The 14,430-nt window shown below is 49.8% G+C and overlaps 1 protein-coding gene across 12 annotated transcripts in view; it reads left to right on the plus strand.

Moving 5' to 3' along the window:
• The first annotated feature begins 1,418 nt into the window (after positions 1 to 1,418).
• Positions 1,419 to 14,430, plus strand: part of TRERF1 (transcriptional regulating factor 1) — a 198,415-nt gene continuing 185,403 nt past the window's right edge. For 9 of the 12 annotated variants that reach the window (XM_088023985.1, XM_028097483.2, XM_088023990.1 and 6 more), the window contains exon 1: positions 2,095 to 2,229. The gene's annotated coding sequence lies outside the window, so the exon portion shown is untranslated. The other 3 variants (XM_088023986.1, XM_088023988.1, XM_088023989.1) reach the window with 2 other exon arrangements.

Below are 14,430 nucleotides of genomic sequence, written 5' to 3' on the forward strand. Positions count from 1 at the left end.
CCGCGCCGTCGCGGGACCCGGGGCCGTCCTGCCCTCGCCCCTCCTTGGCGCCGCAGAGGTTTGAACCCTTGGTTCGCCTTTCAGCCCGCGCCCTGCCCCCTGCTCGCAGCTGCTCTCGGTTTGGGTGCAGCGGTTTCCCCCGCAGAGGAGGAGGAGGAGACAGCGCGAGGAGCGACTCCGGGCTCAGGTTTCCGCACCAATGCCGAGCAGCCCCGGGCGGCCCCCGGCGGCTGTCCCTCCTCCCCGGCACCACGTTCCACAGTCATGGCGCGCGAGGAGGGGCGAGCGCGCGCCGCCGCGGCACCCGCCTCCCCCCCCCCCCCCCCCCCCGCCTCGGCCCCGGCTCCTCTCCTAGGCAACCTCCCTCCCCGGCCTGCTGCGCCGCGGAGATGGAGACCCCTCCCCAGAGAGCTGCGTTTCCAGCGCCGTCTGCAGCACCCCCTCCCCGCCCCCATCGGGGAGGAGGTATGGAGCCGCGCGCTTCGCGAACCTCCAGCCCCTTCCCGGGAGCCCCAGCCCCCTTCCAGCCCCGCCGAGCCTGGGTGCAGTGGGGGTAGGCACAGGCCGTCTCTCCGCACCCCACCGAGACCCTGGCATCTTTGCAACCCCTTAAAAAAATCAATACCCCCCAAACCCCATTCGTTAAATTGCAAAGCGCGTTACAATAACCGAGACGGCTACGCAGGAAGCAATCCTGCACTGGTCCGGGTCTAAGGCGGCAGCTTCCCGGCCACGCCGCCTTCTCCCCGGCCTCGATTTTCCGGTCATGCCGGAGAGTCCGCCACACCCCGGGGCTGACAGGTCCCGCGCGGGGCCGCAACTCGGTCCGCGTACCCCGCCCCATCCTAGTCCAGAGTCTCGCCAGCCTACAAAAGGTGCAACCTCACGCACATGCTGAGCACACAAATAAGGTCGGCAGCGCAGCGCCGGGGAGGTTGCGAACAATGCGCCAGGCTGCCCGCGCCCGCCCGAGTGCGGCGCCCGGGGGGACAGGGGGCGCGGGTGGGGGCCGCGGCGGAGGACCCGCCGGCCACGGCGCTGGACACCTTACTTCCTGCTTCCCCGCCCGCCGCCAGACCCAGCTCTGCGGAGGGATATCTCTCCCCCCCTCTGTCCCTCTCTCCCTTCCCCCGCCCTCCCCCTTATTGCTTCTGCTCCCAGCCCCCCCAACCCCGCCTTTCTCCTTTTGCAAGAAAATAATTTGACAGTCGATTTGCTGACAGGGGAGGAATTTGCATCCTGGATTAAAAAAAAAAAAGGCCGAGAGGAGCTTGGGAACGGTTGCTAGGGGTGGGTAATGGGTGAAAAAAGGGGGGCGCCGGGGAGCGGATAAGGAGGGTTAAGGGAGGGGGCGAGGGTGGGGAGCAATGCAAAAGGTAAGGCCAGGTTACCGCGGCTCGGCCCCGAGTGGGCTGCGGCCGGGGGAGGGGCGAGAGATACATATGTATTTCTGTCTCCCTAGCACACCCCCTTCCCTCTAAGCAATGGCTGAGAGGCGGTGCATGCAGATGGGGAGTAAGTTTCCTGAAGGGGAGGGTGGATGCACGCGCGCGGCCCCGCGCTGCAAATTTCCACCGGGGAGGGAGAGTGGCTGGATGCGGAGAGTTTGGAGTTGCTTGCCGCGGAGGGCAGGAAGGGGAGCAGGGCCGGGAAAGGGGGCTGGCGGGCGCTATATCTGGGAGTAAGTTTCCAGGATCAGGAGAGCCTGCACGCTTGCACGCTAGTAAGTTTCTGGTTGGGGAGGGCGCGTGGGGAGGAGGAGAGGGAGGGGTGCATGTATATAGAAGGGGGGAGGGGGGAGCAGATTTCCTGCGGGGAGGCTGAATGCATATGGAGAGTAGATTTCCTGAAGGGAGGGTGGAGGCGTAGACGGACCGAGTAAGTTTCTTGCTGGGGTGGCGGCGGAGGTGGTGGGTTGGTGCTTTGGGAACCCGGAGCTTCCTTCCCGGGGTGGGGGGGGCATGCTGTTGGGGGTGGGGTGGGGGTGGCGCAGGGCCCTGTTCCCTGCTGGGGAAGGGGCTTGCATCTGGGGAGTATGTTTCCTGGCGGAGCGATATTTGTTTACAGGCTGAGGGCAGTACTGTAAGTGAGTAGCGCTTCGAGAAGGCGGCTCTGACATAAATTAATATTGAAATTACTCCATCAGCTCTGCTCGCCCCCCCCTCTCACCCCCCAAGCGGAGTCTGGTCTTGTCGGATTGCCCATGCACTTGTTGCAGAAACAGCCAAGGTAGGCAAGAAGCTTATTAAGTTTCATTAAAAAAAAAAAATTAGTTGGGGGATGCTCCGTGAGAAGACGGGGGAGGGGAAGGGAAAAGTCTCCCCCCACTTCTTTACTCTCAGTCTGTTAGCAGGGCCTTCTTTCTGCTTCCTCTCTTCCCTCGTCCCTCTTCGGGCTGTCCAGCATCCCAGCAAAGGGGGGACGGCTGAGGTGGGCGCTATAATTGGCAGACCCGGCTTAAAGGGTGGTGGTGGTGGGACTTGCAATTGAAGGTTCTGATGTTATAAAGCCTTCATTCTTCCAGCCAAGAAACCGCAGGACCCTAGGGATGTGCCTTTGGGGGTTTTTGACATGATGCATATATGTATGGATATGCGCCTGAAGGCTCTTTGGGGGCTGGGTACTCTCCCAAGTTACAGGGGTCACCCAGATAAGAGAAATGTGTAAGGGGGTAAGCCTGCCCCTTTCACTCCCTAACTTCAGTTTGGGAGACTGGGAAGTTACTGCTGGTGGGCTGAAGAAATAGATATTTAAGAATTACACAAAACCACCCATTCACTGGCGGAGGCCGAGAGCACCTGGCGGGCAGCCTCTAGCCAGCACTGGGCTGGAGCATGTGCGTCTGCCATCCTTAGGTTAAAGAAAATGACTTCTGGTTCCTCCGTGTGCCTTCGGTTGGTCTGTTAGAGCCAGCTTTGTGGAAACTCTTCCCCAGACGAGACACGGCTTTGGCAAGTGAAGTGTTGAAGCGGGTGGCTCACAGCGTGGCCTGGGTTGTCTGGTGAAGTACGTGGACGTGATACTTGGGAATGATGAAGCCAGGGATGACTGAAGAGTTCTTTAAAAAATGCCTCTCGAAAGCAGGCTGGGTTCACTTTTTAGCAGGCCACGGAGGAGAGCTTTAAGAGAGTTTTAAGTTTTACCAGTTGGTACCAACCTTCTGCATCCTTTACCGTTTCAAGAAAGCAATCTGGTGATGGAAAATGTGGTTTTGATGCCCACTGTAAGAATAACAAGCAGGACTCCAAGCTTAACCAGTTAACCAACAGTCTTTGCTTCTCCTGGCTTCTCTTTTCCTGGTCTTCAGCCGGCTGGTTTCTGCAGATGAGTTGTAGGTTTTGGCTCTCAGGTACCTTGATTATGCTGGGATTTTTAACTTTGCCAGGATATAATTTTAGCTCCAGGGACTCAAACCCAGACATGTTTGGTAGGGTCCGGTAGTAAACCCTATGTGTGTGGTTAACTAAAGTTGGTTAAGCTTTGTGCAATTCTGTGGACGAACTCAATTCTAGAAGGGGAAAAAGTGGATTTAAAAAAAATCTCTATATGTTACTGATGGACAGTGCTTCTCTTCTTTCCTTCCTGTCATCAGATTTCCAGGTTGAGAATTTGATTTTTGGCATCTTGAGAGTTGAGTTTGTTGGGAATTAAATATTATTGCCACTTGTCAAATATTCTTAACTAGGTCTTAGTTAAACAAATTCACTAGTATTTTTCCCTGCTAAGAATCTTAGCCTGGATGGTGTATATGCTGGGAGGGTAAACAGAATCTTTATGTGTGTTTATCCCAGGGTAGAAGAATTATTTACATGCCTACCCTTGAAGCCAAGAGCAGTCATTCAGTTTTTTTCTTATATTTATGAGATTTATTTTATTGTCTTGCTTTGGCCATTAATCAAGTCACAGTAGCTTTTTTTTTTCCTTTTTGCTGAGAATGTTCTTGTGGTAATAAAGGTTTGAAGGCCCATGAATCATAATTCGTTCTTTTTAAAATATTGTGGTGATTGTCAGGATTTGATTTATAGGAATTGATACCAGGAGTGACACACCTCTTGGGGCCCCGCCCTTTTAGGCATGTCCATTTTCGCCAAAGGATTGTTTAGAAGCCAGCTTGACATCTCAAAAAAAGAGCATTTCCCTTCTGCTTTATGGGCATTGAGAATATTAATTTTGCATGTTCCATAGTGAACATGGGTCTTTTCACAGCTTGGTAAGTCGGCTTCCACATAGCAGGCACGTGTTAATATCACATAGCATTTATGTGAGCTTGCTGTGAAAACAGTTGTTCTATGAACTGTGTGAAAAGTATTCAGTTTTGTCTCCTTTAACTGGCTTGGGCCTGTGGTTTTTAGTGAAGATAGGAGCTTTCATAGTAAAAGAGCGGACTGCTGCTTATATAATAAAATGTGTGGTCACAAAAGCAAAGCATATTTGTAACATTCTTTTCCTCCTCCTTTGGTAGGTAGGTTGGTCATAATAATCAAAAGCATTGATTTTTTTTTTGAAAGTTTAAGGGTTCTCCATCAAGTCGATTAATCAGAAGGTGTTACCATTGTCTTGCTTTGGGTAGTTGGCTCAGTTTACAGTATTTGTAAAGCGACAAAGAACTTTTAAGGTGATTTGATTCTCAAAGCAGGGAGTAAATGTCGCCAATGAGAAAAGTTGGGAGGGTACCCGTTTCTAGCCGTTTCTGGGTTTTGGATTTTTTATCTTAAAAGTGCATATTTGACCCATGAGTTTCTTCCATCTCTGAAATCCTGACTTGGGTCTTGTGGAGAGAGGTCTCAAGAGGTCTCGACAAGCTCTTCCTGGGCCAGTGGCCAAATTGCTTCACGGACAAGAATGAGTTGATTAACTTCTGTTTTTGTCTTCTCATGGAGAGAGTGGATTTGTACCTTGGCATTCCAAAAAGGACTCTTGAATAGCCTGGTAATCTTGATGGTCAAATACAAGGAAATACTTTATGAAAGTCTGCCACTGTCTTGGAAAAAAAAAGTGCATGGTTATTTCCCAATTATATGTGCTAATAGAGCGTGGGGGCACATAATCCCAGGCACCCAAAATAATTTCAGTTAATCTTGGAAGTTTCCCCTCCAGCCAGCTGGCTTACCTGTTAATTATGCTTGGTCAAGTCTAAGGTTAATTGAGCTGTTATTCCCAGGCTGCAGGAGGAGTTAGTCTTGGGGAGGAGGGGGACACCAGAAAGCCAAGTGTGGCTTTACCCACTTTCTGTGGAGAATTCACATACGGGTAAGTGGGATTTGGTTGTATGTTTGTGATAGAGTTCATAATAATCATGTTGTGTTCCTGTCGTTTCTGGGATATCCTGTCTTTCACCATAGGCATTTTTTTGGGGGGGAAAGCTCTTGATGTTTTTATTGACTTTGAACATTGACATGAAAAGTGAGGATCCAGACAAGTGGCTCAGACCCCAGGCAGTACGAATGGATGCTGGCTGTTCTGCTCTAAAAGCAGTTGAATTCAGCTCATTTTATTTATGACTTCATAAAACTGTGTGGGTTAGGGAGAAGGGAGGATTAGAATCAGCTGGGATCTTGTGGATTAATATTTCTGAATTTGCATTTTGGCAGGGGACCAAAGAAATAAAGGGGAAAGTAAAACATAGTTGATTTCTTTTGTGGGGAGAGGGAGACAGAAGTAGTTGGCGTCCAGTTATTGGCATATGCTTGTCACCGAGAGTACTGTGGCATTTTAAGGAATAATACAGTGCTGGTGACATAAGTTTGATCCCATGGCTTCTTAATAAATCTTTACTTCTGGGTTAAAGAAAATGCACAACAAAAAGACCTTGTGTTATTTTCTAAGAATTTTTAACTACTCATGGTATCTGCTTATAAGGTCTTTGGGTTAATTTCGGTTTACTGAGCAAGAGGATGGTTTTTGTGTTTTCCTCGTCGAAAGACAACAAGCTGGGGGTGGATGGGATGTGCTGAGCTATTGGGCTGTTGGTGCAACAACACTAAACATTTTTTTTTGTTAGAGAGGAAGGGGGAAAAGAACCCGTGTGCCTAAATGGCAGTGATAACTCTGGGCTCCTAGAAAGTAACAATTATTTTCATGCCGTAATTGGATCTACTTTATTCCTTCGTTCGGGAGCTACTTTACTGAGCACCTACTATTCTAGGCACTGTCTTAAGGCTGGGAATATGATGATAATTAAAATAGACATATTTTACTCCCTCTCCCCTCCCGCACCCTCACCTCTAGCTTACCATCCAGAGGGGTGGCAGACGCGTACAGAAATATATATTGCAAAATGTGATAAATGCTTTGATGAAACCATAGGGAACAGTGACCTGGCCTTACGCAGCTAAAGTAGCCTAAGAAGGTGCTCTGAGGTTTGGCAGAGAGCACCAGCAAGAGGAGAGCCCGTGTGGAAGGACTTTGGCTTTGGGGGGATCTAAAGAGAGGCACAGGTTTGAGATAAGGGGGACGGGGAGAGGGCAGCGTGAGGCGAATGTGCAGGACTCCGGAGGCCTCTGAAAAGGTTGGGTTTCATTTGAAATGCAGTGGGAAACCACTGAAAGTTTCCAGTGGGAAGTGACACCCCCAACTCTTGATAAAGGGGCTTGCAGTGGTGGAGAGGGGCAGGCGTGGAGTTGAAGAGCAGGCCAGGTGAGGAAGTGACAGGGAGTGGAGGGAGCAGGTGGGTGTGAGATGCACTTTGGAGGTAGAAGGGGCAGGGTTGCTGATGGGTTTGATGCTGGCTGGGGAGAAAGAATCTAGGATAGCTCTGAGGGTTCTGGCTTGAGCAGTTGGGTACATGGGTGGTGCTGTTTGCCCAGATGGGGAAGATTCGGAGCAGGAGGGGAACGGAATCAAGCTATTTCCTTTTGGGCGCCGCTAAGTTTGAAGTGCCTGTTAGACTCAAGGTGGAGATGTCAGGCAGGCAGTGTGACAGTGGTGTCCAGCACCAGAGGAGTGGCCAGGCAAGAGATAAAAATGTGGGAGCCGTCAGTGGTATTTAAATCCAGGAGACTGGATGAGATGCCCTAAGGAGCCTATAGAGAGAGGAGGAAAGGCTCTGTGTGTGTGTGTGTGTGTGTGTGTGTGTGTGCGCGCGCCTGCGTGTTGGTGTGTTGTTGCGGAGAGGGTGATGGTTAAATGTTTCATGGGGTTGATAAGGCCAGAAAAGTCACCGCTGGATTATTTGGCAAAATGGAGGCCATTGAGGCCTTTCCAGAGAACAGCTTCAGTGGAGTGCAATGGATGGGGTGGGAGCAAGAGTGGAGGGGTTGGCATGGGGACTAGGAGGTGAGGAACTCGTCATAGCATGTGTGGACAACTTTTTGGCAAAGTTTGATTGTGCAAGAGGGGGGCAGAGGTATGAAGCAGGAGCTGGAAGGACATGTGCCTAATGGGAAGGGTGTTTTGGGTGCTGGTGTTGCCTTTGTGTACTGATGGGGAAGATTCTGGAGAGGGAGTGATTGAGGAGAGCAGTGGGTGGGGTTGGGTCAGCTGACTAAAGCCCTTGAGAAGGTTTCAGGAAGATTTGGCCTTTTCCCCAGGGGGAAGGCCTTCTATCCAGGCCTGAGGGAAAACCTGAGAAGACAGGTGCAGGTGAGCAGAAGGTGAGGGGGCTGTGCTCCAGGCTGAGGCTGCAGCTTCCTGGGCAAGGATTTGGGCTCAGGACTTGACACCAGCCGGAGACTTTCAAGGGTTAAGACTGCATCAGAAGATTGTACTGCATTTTTCCTCAACATTTGACTACGTTACTGAGCAGTACAGAGGCAAGAGCAGATTCTTTCACTTGAGGAAGAGTCTTCAGGTAAAGTAATTTGGGCCTCACGCTAGATTTATATGAAAACTGTCATCGGAAAAAAAAAAATCTGTGATTTTTCAGCCCTGTTCAAAAGTTGGTGGGCAGCTTGTCATAGGTTTTGAGCAAGAAGCTCCAAAAAAGAAAAAGAAAAAACAAAAGAGGCCTCTCCTTTGGGCAGCCTTTCATGAGCATATGCCGCAGACTGCCAGTCTGGGTGGCCCCCATCCGTGGGGTCTGCACGGGAGTGGGCGGGTGAGGAGGGCAGCTGAAGATCTGGGTCCAGCGCCCTCGTGGTCACCTGGCTTTGGCCAAGGCGGCCTCCCAGCCTGGCTCCGCATCTGTAAAGAGCGGGTGATACCATCTGCCGTCTCTCCTCTTCACTTTTGAGGATGCCATCAGATAATGGACGGAAAGTGCTATGTAAACTCTAAGAGGCATCGCGTGAGGTGAATTGATCTTCAGCCAGATCTCCTTTTCAGATATAAAACCTGACAGCCACTGAAACGCTTCCCTTAATTTCCCAGAGCTTCTACCCAAACCTCCGTTCACCACGCCCTCTCCCATTCTTGTTCCCGCCTCGTGGGGGTTTCAAGCCCTCTGGGATCCTGGTAGCGAAAGTGTTCCTCCTGTCGGAAGGCTGGCATCCGAAGTGGCTGGCGGTGACATGCTAGGTGGTCTCGGTTCAGACTCTGATCCCGGATTTAAACTTGGAGACCTCCCCACTCAAGGCGACAGACGCACTTGGCTTGTGCTCTGGGTGCAGGGGAGTCTTGAACCTCCCCAGGAAGCCGGACTGTGGTCAGCGGGTCCTGGCAGGTCTTCATTTGCATTCAGCGTTTGTTTTGCAAATGAAGCCTGTTCTATAAAGCTGAGACTACCTAAAAACAGCCCTCAGCCCTTTCTCATACTGTTGTGCTGGAAAAGTCATTTCCAGTTTTAAGAAATACCTTGCGCTTTTCACTCATCAGACCTCTCACCTCTGAGCCAGAGGGTGAGGCTTTATTTATTTTTGAATTAATTTTTATTATGGGAAAACTTTTACATGCAACAAAAGCAGACAGGCGAGTGTAATGAGCTCCCTTGTACCTGTCACCTAGATGCAGCTGTTACTGAGATTTTGCTCACCTGTGGGTAATAGGACTTCTTGTGTTTGTATAATAAATACAAGATGTCAGTTTTGAGAGATCAGTGGAACTGATACCAATTTGGTTTCATAAAGGGGAAAATAATCAACGAAAAATCAGAGATAGAGGAAATGGATGCCATCATTGAAATAACCAGTGTTTACCTAGCTTTTTATTGGTCCAAAGCCTCTTTGGCATGTCTTATTTTATCTGACAACAGAAGCAACAACCATAGGAGGTTGAAATTCTCATATGACAGCTGAAGAAAGTGAGGCTCAAGAAGTAGAATTGAAAAAAAAAATATATATAAGTGATTAACCCAGAGTCACATGTCCAGCCAGCATCCTGGTTTAATGCCAGAATTTGAATGGTCTCCAAATGTTGTGCACCCTCAAATAGATAATGCTATGCAGTATTAAGTAAGAATATGGTACTGAGTAGATGCAGAGATCATGGAAACCAAGATGATCATCTGGGAACTTTGGGCTTCTCCCAGTGACCTTAGTTGGAAAGACTCAGATGATTTAAGCATGTTTTGGGCATTACATTTTTTAAAAAAACTTCAATTGTCTAACTCGTTCTGGAGCACACAGCTTGAAGGCTGCCTCATAATTAAAGCCAAAACTTGACTTTAACAAATTGCATGGCTGTTCTCCATCAGCCTCCTACCCTTTGCCCTGTCCTTTTTGTGGGACTCCTAAGTGGAGGAACCTGGACAAGCCATGGTTGTTTCTAGACAGCCTGGCCTTTAGTTTCCAGGCTCCAGCTTTGGCCACATTGGGCCCTGAGCAGTTTGCTAACCTCAGAAAGCTTCCTGAGGGCCCCTTGGGGTGGTCTTTGTCATAACAAGGACTGCTCTGAGGGCCTCTCCCCTCATCTTGGGAAACCACCTCCAATCTAACTTCTTTGGAAGATGTTTTTTCTATTTTTAATTTTTTTAAAGATTTTATTTATTTGACAGAGAGAGACACAGCGAGAGAGGGAACACAAGCAGGGGGAGTGGGAGAGGGAGAAGCAGGCTTCCCGCGGAGCAGGGAGCCCGATGCGGGGCTCAGGGCTCCATCCTAGGACCCTGGGATCGTGACCCGAGCCAAAGGCAGACGCTTAACGACTGAGCCACCCAGGCGCCCCTGAAAGGTGTTTTAAAAAGGAAAAAAAAAAAAAAGTTGGAGTTGATGCCCAAGGTATTTGAATAGGGGGTGTCATTTGAGTTCCCTCTGATGTCATCACAATGGGAGATACCAAACTCCCTTAAAATTCGACTCAAGGATACCAGTAATGAGGCTGATTCTCAAGTACTGGGACTCGTTCACTTTTCTTTCTTAATTGGGTGAACACATGTGAGCTGAGGGGGTGTTATGGGGAGCCTAAGTAGGTAAGGACATTTAGAGGCCTCTCTTCTTTTGAAGAGTCTGAGCTTCTTTAGAAACCGGTATGGAATTCAAACAATTTCAGTGTGCATATGCTCATTCCTTCATTCTCTCTTGAGGGCCCTGTGTACCCCGTGTGCCTGGTCACGGGCCAGGGCTGTGGAGTGGGCCACGGGGGGGGGACTCGCTCGGGCTCTTAGGATGCTCTTGTCATACTTACCCCCAGGTGTGTCTCTCACCACTTCTGCACTGCCCTGGGGAGGGCAGAACTGGGTCATCACTCACTGTTGTACCCCCAGCACCTGGCATAGTTGGTGCATATAAATGTCTATATATTTAAGAATCAACTGGGTTTTGTTTGTTTGTTTGTTTTTTTCGCCTCTCATTGGAGGGAGAAATCCAGGCCTCTCTGACACCAGGGTCAGCTCTGGAGCAGCCACTGAAGGAGACCAGGCTAGAGAATGTTTCCTCCCCCCTTGCCTCTCGGGGCCTGGCAGCCTTTAGCCGGGGTGGTTTAACTGAGCTCTCAAATTCAAGTGCAGCCCCATCCCCCATCCCTTTTAATAAGTGACATTTTGTTAAATCAGTTATTTGAGGCCTTATCTATATTTCTGTCTGTGCTGGCTTAGTCAAAATAGGAAAGAGAGTGAATATTAGATTTCTTTCCCCGCCCGCGCCCCCCCCCCCCCCAGGAACTCTACATAAGATTTCTGATGGGGCGGGGGTGATGTGTCCTTGAAGAAGTAAATGCTGTGTACAGAAAAAATGTGGAGGGCTTTGACTTGTAGCGAATGCTGTTTTTCAGCAGCTGTGATTTTTCCATTTTTCTTTTTCTTTCTGTTTTGATTAGTGGAACTCATTGTGCTCCAGGGTTGGGATTGCGTTGGGGGAGGGCGCGGAGGGAACAACATTTACTGGGCGAGCTGGAGTTGGCGAGGAGGAAGGAGAGAGGGATTTATTGAAAATATATGTCTACTTCTGCTCTGATAAAGCGGCAGGCATGTAAAAATGCAACAGGGAAATCATTATTGTGGCAAAATGTAGGCAGGGCTCTGCTTTCTCATTAACAGAGCTTAGCTCGCGTGGAGGAGGGGGCGGCCAGGCTGCTTTGAGAGTTGGGGTATTCAATAATAGCAGACACTCAGGGGATTGTCTCCATCCCCCCCTGCTCACCCCCTTCGGCTGCCTTCTCCTTTCTTTCTCCGATCAGTTTGTAACCTTTTTAAAGCTGCTTGTCAGATTTCATGGTCTCCATTGTCACCCCTGCCACCCCAAAATGCTGTAAGGACTGTTTAATTTTAAAAGTTGGAGGGAATTAAAATAAATTTTCTCTTGGGAACTCAAGGAGAATTTTGGCAACACACTGTGAGTCAGAGATTGGATTATATCCCTTGCATCCCAGAGAGCACCAAGAAGAGCCTTATTTAGGGGCTCAGGAATTTGCATATGCTGTGGGGTACCCAAATGAGGGTTTCAGATTGCTTTAGGAGTAGTGGCTACTGTTGACAGAGTGCTTACTGTGTGTCCCTGGCCCTGTGCAGGTATGTTAGTCACTTCTGCCCTCCAGCAGTTGTAAGAGGCAGATGGGATGCCCACTTTACACTTGAGGAAACTGAGGCTCTGGGCAGTTCGGCACCTTGCTTAAGGACATGCAGGTGCTGAGTTGCCAAGCTGGTCTTCAGACCCAGGCCTAACCCCCAAAGACTGCTGAGTCACCTTCCCTATATGGAGGCCTAGGTTCTAGGAACCTGGACAACATAGAGCTACCACAGCAGAGCCTGCCATTGACCGGGAAGGGTGGAGTGCTCAGGATGTTCATGAGAACCTTTCCCGAGCCCCTGGACAGAGCTGTCTTTCTGAGGAAGATCAAGGTTAGTGGCTCACATCTTTTTTAGAAGAAGTGAGCGAGTGCCCTCCTCCCCAGCCTGCCAAGCTACAGTGACTTTGTCAGGGCTGACAACTTGTTCCTCGAGCGTTTTTGAGTGCTTCCCGTATGCCCGGATCTTACCAGTGGCAGGAATACCAGGACAAGAGAAGGAGCTCAGAGTCTGGTAGGGACAGTCAGGAGGACACATAAACCTGGTACACGGTGATGCCGCCTAGAAAAAGATCATATTGCAGAAGTAGTCAGTGAGAGGGACTGTGTAGAGCAGCCAGGGAAGTCTTCAGAAAGAGGTGGTACATGGGTGGGGTGGGGTGGGTTCAGTGGGGGCTTACCAGGCAGGCAAGGTGGGGAGGGACTAGCAGATAGCATAGTGAGTATAGGAAGCTACATATAGTCTGGCTTTACTGAAGCATCACCTCAAAGCTTACCCATCCGGGGCGCCTGGGTGGCTCAGTTGGTTGAGCGTCCGACTCTTGATTTTAGCTCAGCTCGTGATCTCAGGGTCATGAGATCGAGCCCTGTGTTGGGCTCAGCGCAGAGTCTGCTTAAGATTCTTTGCCTCTCCCTCTGCTCCCCCTCTCCCCCCTGCCTTAAGTTCCCTCTCTAGGAGGAAGAAAAAAAAGAAAAGCTTACCCATCTAATCTTATTTTCCATCACCTTCAGTTTAATGCTCTAGAACTGTGCCGTCCCGTATGGTAAGCCACTAGCCATGCATGGCCACTTAAGTTTAAGTTAATTTAAAATAAAATAAAATAAATAAAATAAATGAACAAAAAATTCTAAGTTCCCCAGTGGCACTAGCCCCATGTCAAGTGCTGGTGGCTGGTGGCTGCCATACTGGAGAGCATGCGTATAGAACATGTCCATCAGTGTAGAAAGTTCTGTAAGGTAGCACTGCTCATGAACTTTGCCCTGAGGCTTCTTCTGCAAGGCATGTTTTCCTTCTTTGTCCCTTACCTGGCTCGCTCCTACTTCCTCCAGAGGCCTTCCCTGTGCACCCCAGGCTGGGTCGCCATCCCACAGTCCATCTGGATTGCAGTGATCCCTTTCTGTGTCTGTCGGCCTACGAGGACTTTCAGCTTCTAAAGGGCGTGAGCTAGGTCTTGTTCATTCTTGTGCCGTGTCTTGCTTATCATTGCGCCCCCAGCACCAGCCAGGGCCCGGCACATACGAGGTTCCCAGTGATAGTTGCAGGTGACGAGGCTGGAGAAGTGAAAAGGGATTGGGCTGGGAGGGTGAGATACCATGACAGGAAGCTTAGCCTTGACCCTGTAGGCAACAGGGGAGTCATGGAAGGGTTTGGAGTGAGCAGAGGTGTGTGGGGGATGTGGACAAGTTAGATTTCTGTATTAGAAAGGTCATTCAGAGGTATGGAGGACAGGCTGGAGGGGCTGAGCCTGTAGGCCAAGAGATCAGTTAGGAAAGTATTCAGAGGACAGGAGCAAGAAGGGAAGGGTCTACACTCTTAAGCTGTGCCCTTGGGTTTGGAAGAGTAGCATCACCATCTTGCCAAGTTAGGATTTCCTATATTTCTCTCTCCATTTTGGTTTGGTTTGGTTGTCTTGTTGGTTTCTAGGGAAACTACAGAAAGCATTCCCTTTCACTTCTCCTGGGTACCCTCAGCCTCTTTTGTCTTGGGGGCCCCCAGCCTTGTTCTCTGCTTTTGTAGATGGGCTTCCCTCCCCCACCATCCTCCACCCTGCCGGGTGCTCACCTGTTCGTTTCTCTTCAGGGTTTCTTCTGGGGTTTCAGATTTCTGTCTTCTTCAGCCCATGACGGATTCTCCTCTGAGCACACTTCTGGGGGCCTAAATTTAAGAAGCTTGTAGAGAATTTTGCAAAGGAGTCTGGGTAGTAACTGAGATCAATCTAGGCTCTTTGAGGTAGTGGAAAGGAACCAGAATGGCAGAATTAGAGAAGCATAAGAGGATCATTTTCTCTAGGAAGGGGAGGTCAGGTGCTCTGGCCATGGTGACCTCACACTGTGCATGTTTGGGGATAGGATGCATTGCAGAATGTGATGGCTCCCTCCTAAGTGCGGATGCATGCCATCGTTTTATATATGTAACCTCATTTAAGCCTCACAGCAACTTGACAGGGAAGGCATCATTATCCTCATTATACAGGGGAGGCAGTGGGGGCACAAAGGGATGAACAGGCTTGCTCAAGGTCTCGTGGTTAGGGAATGGCAGAGCAAGGAATTCAAACCCAGGAACCCAGACCTGGCTGACTATAAAAGCAGGTGCTCTTCCCCCTTCCTCATCCTGCC

This window comes from Eumetopias jubatus, unplaced genomic scaffold (assembly GCF_037043125.1).
Source record: "Eumetopias jubatus isolate StellerSeaLion01/CBP00866 unplaced genomic scaffold, mEumJub1_p1.0 scaffold_6, whole genome shotgun sequence".
NCBI lineage: Eukaryota > Metazoa > Chordata > Mammalia > Carnivora > Otariidae > Eumetopias > Eumetopias jubatus.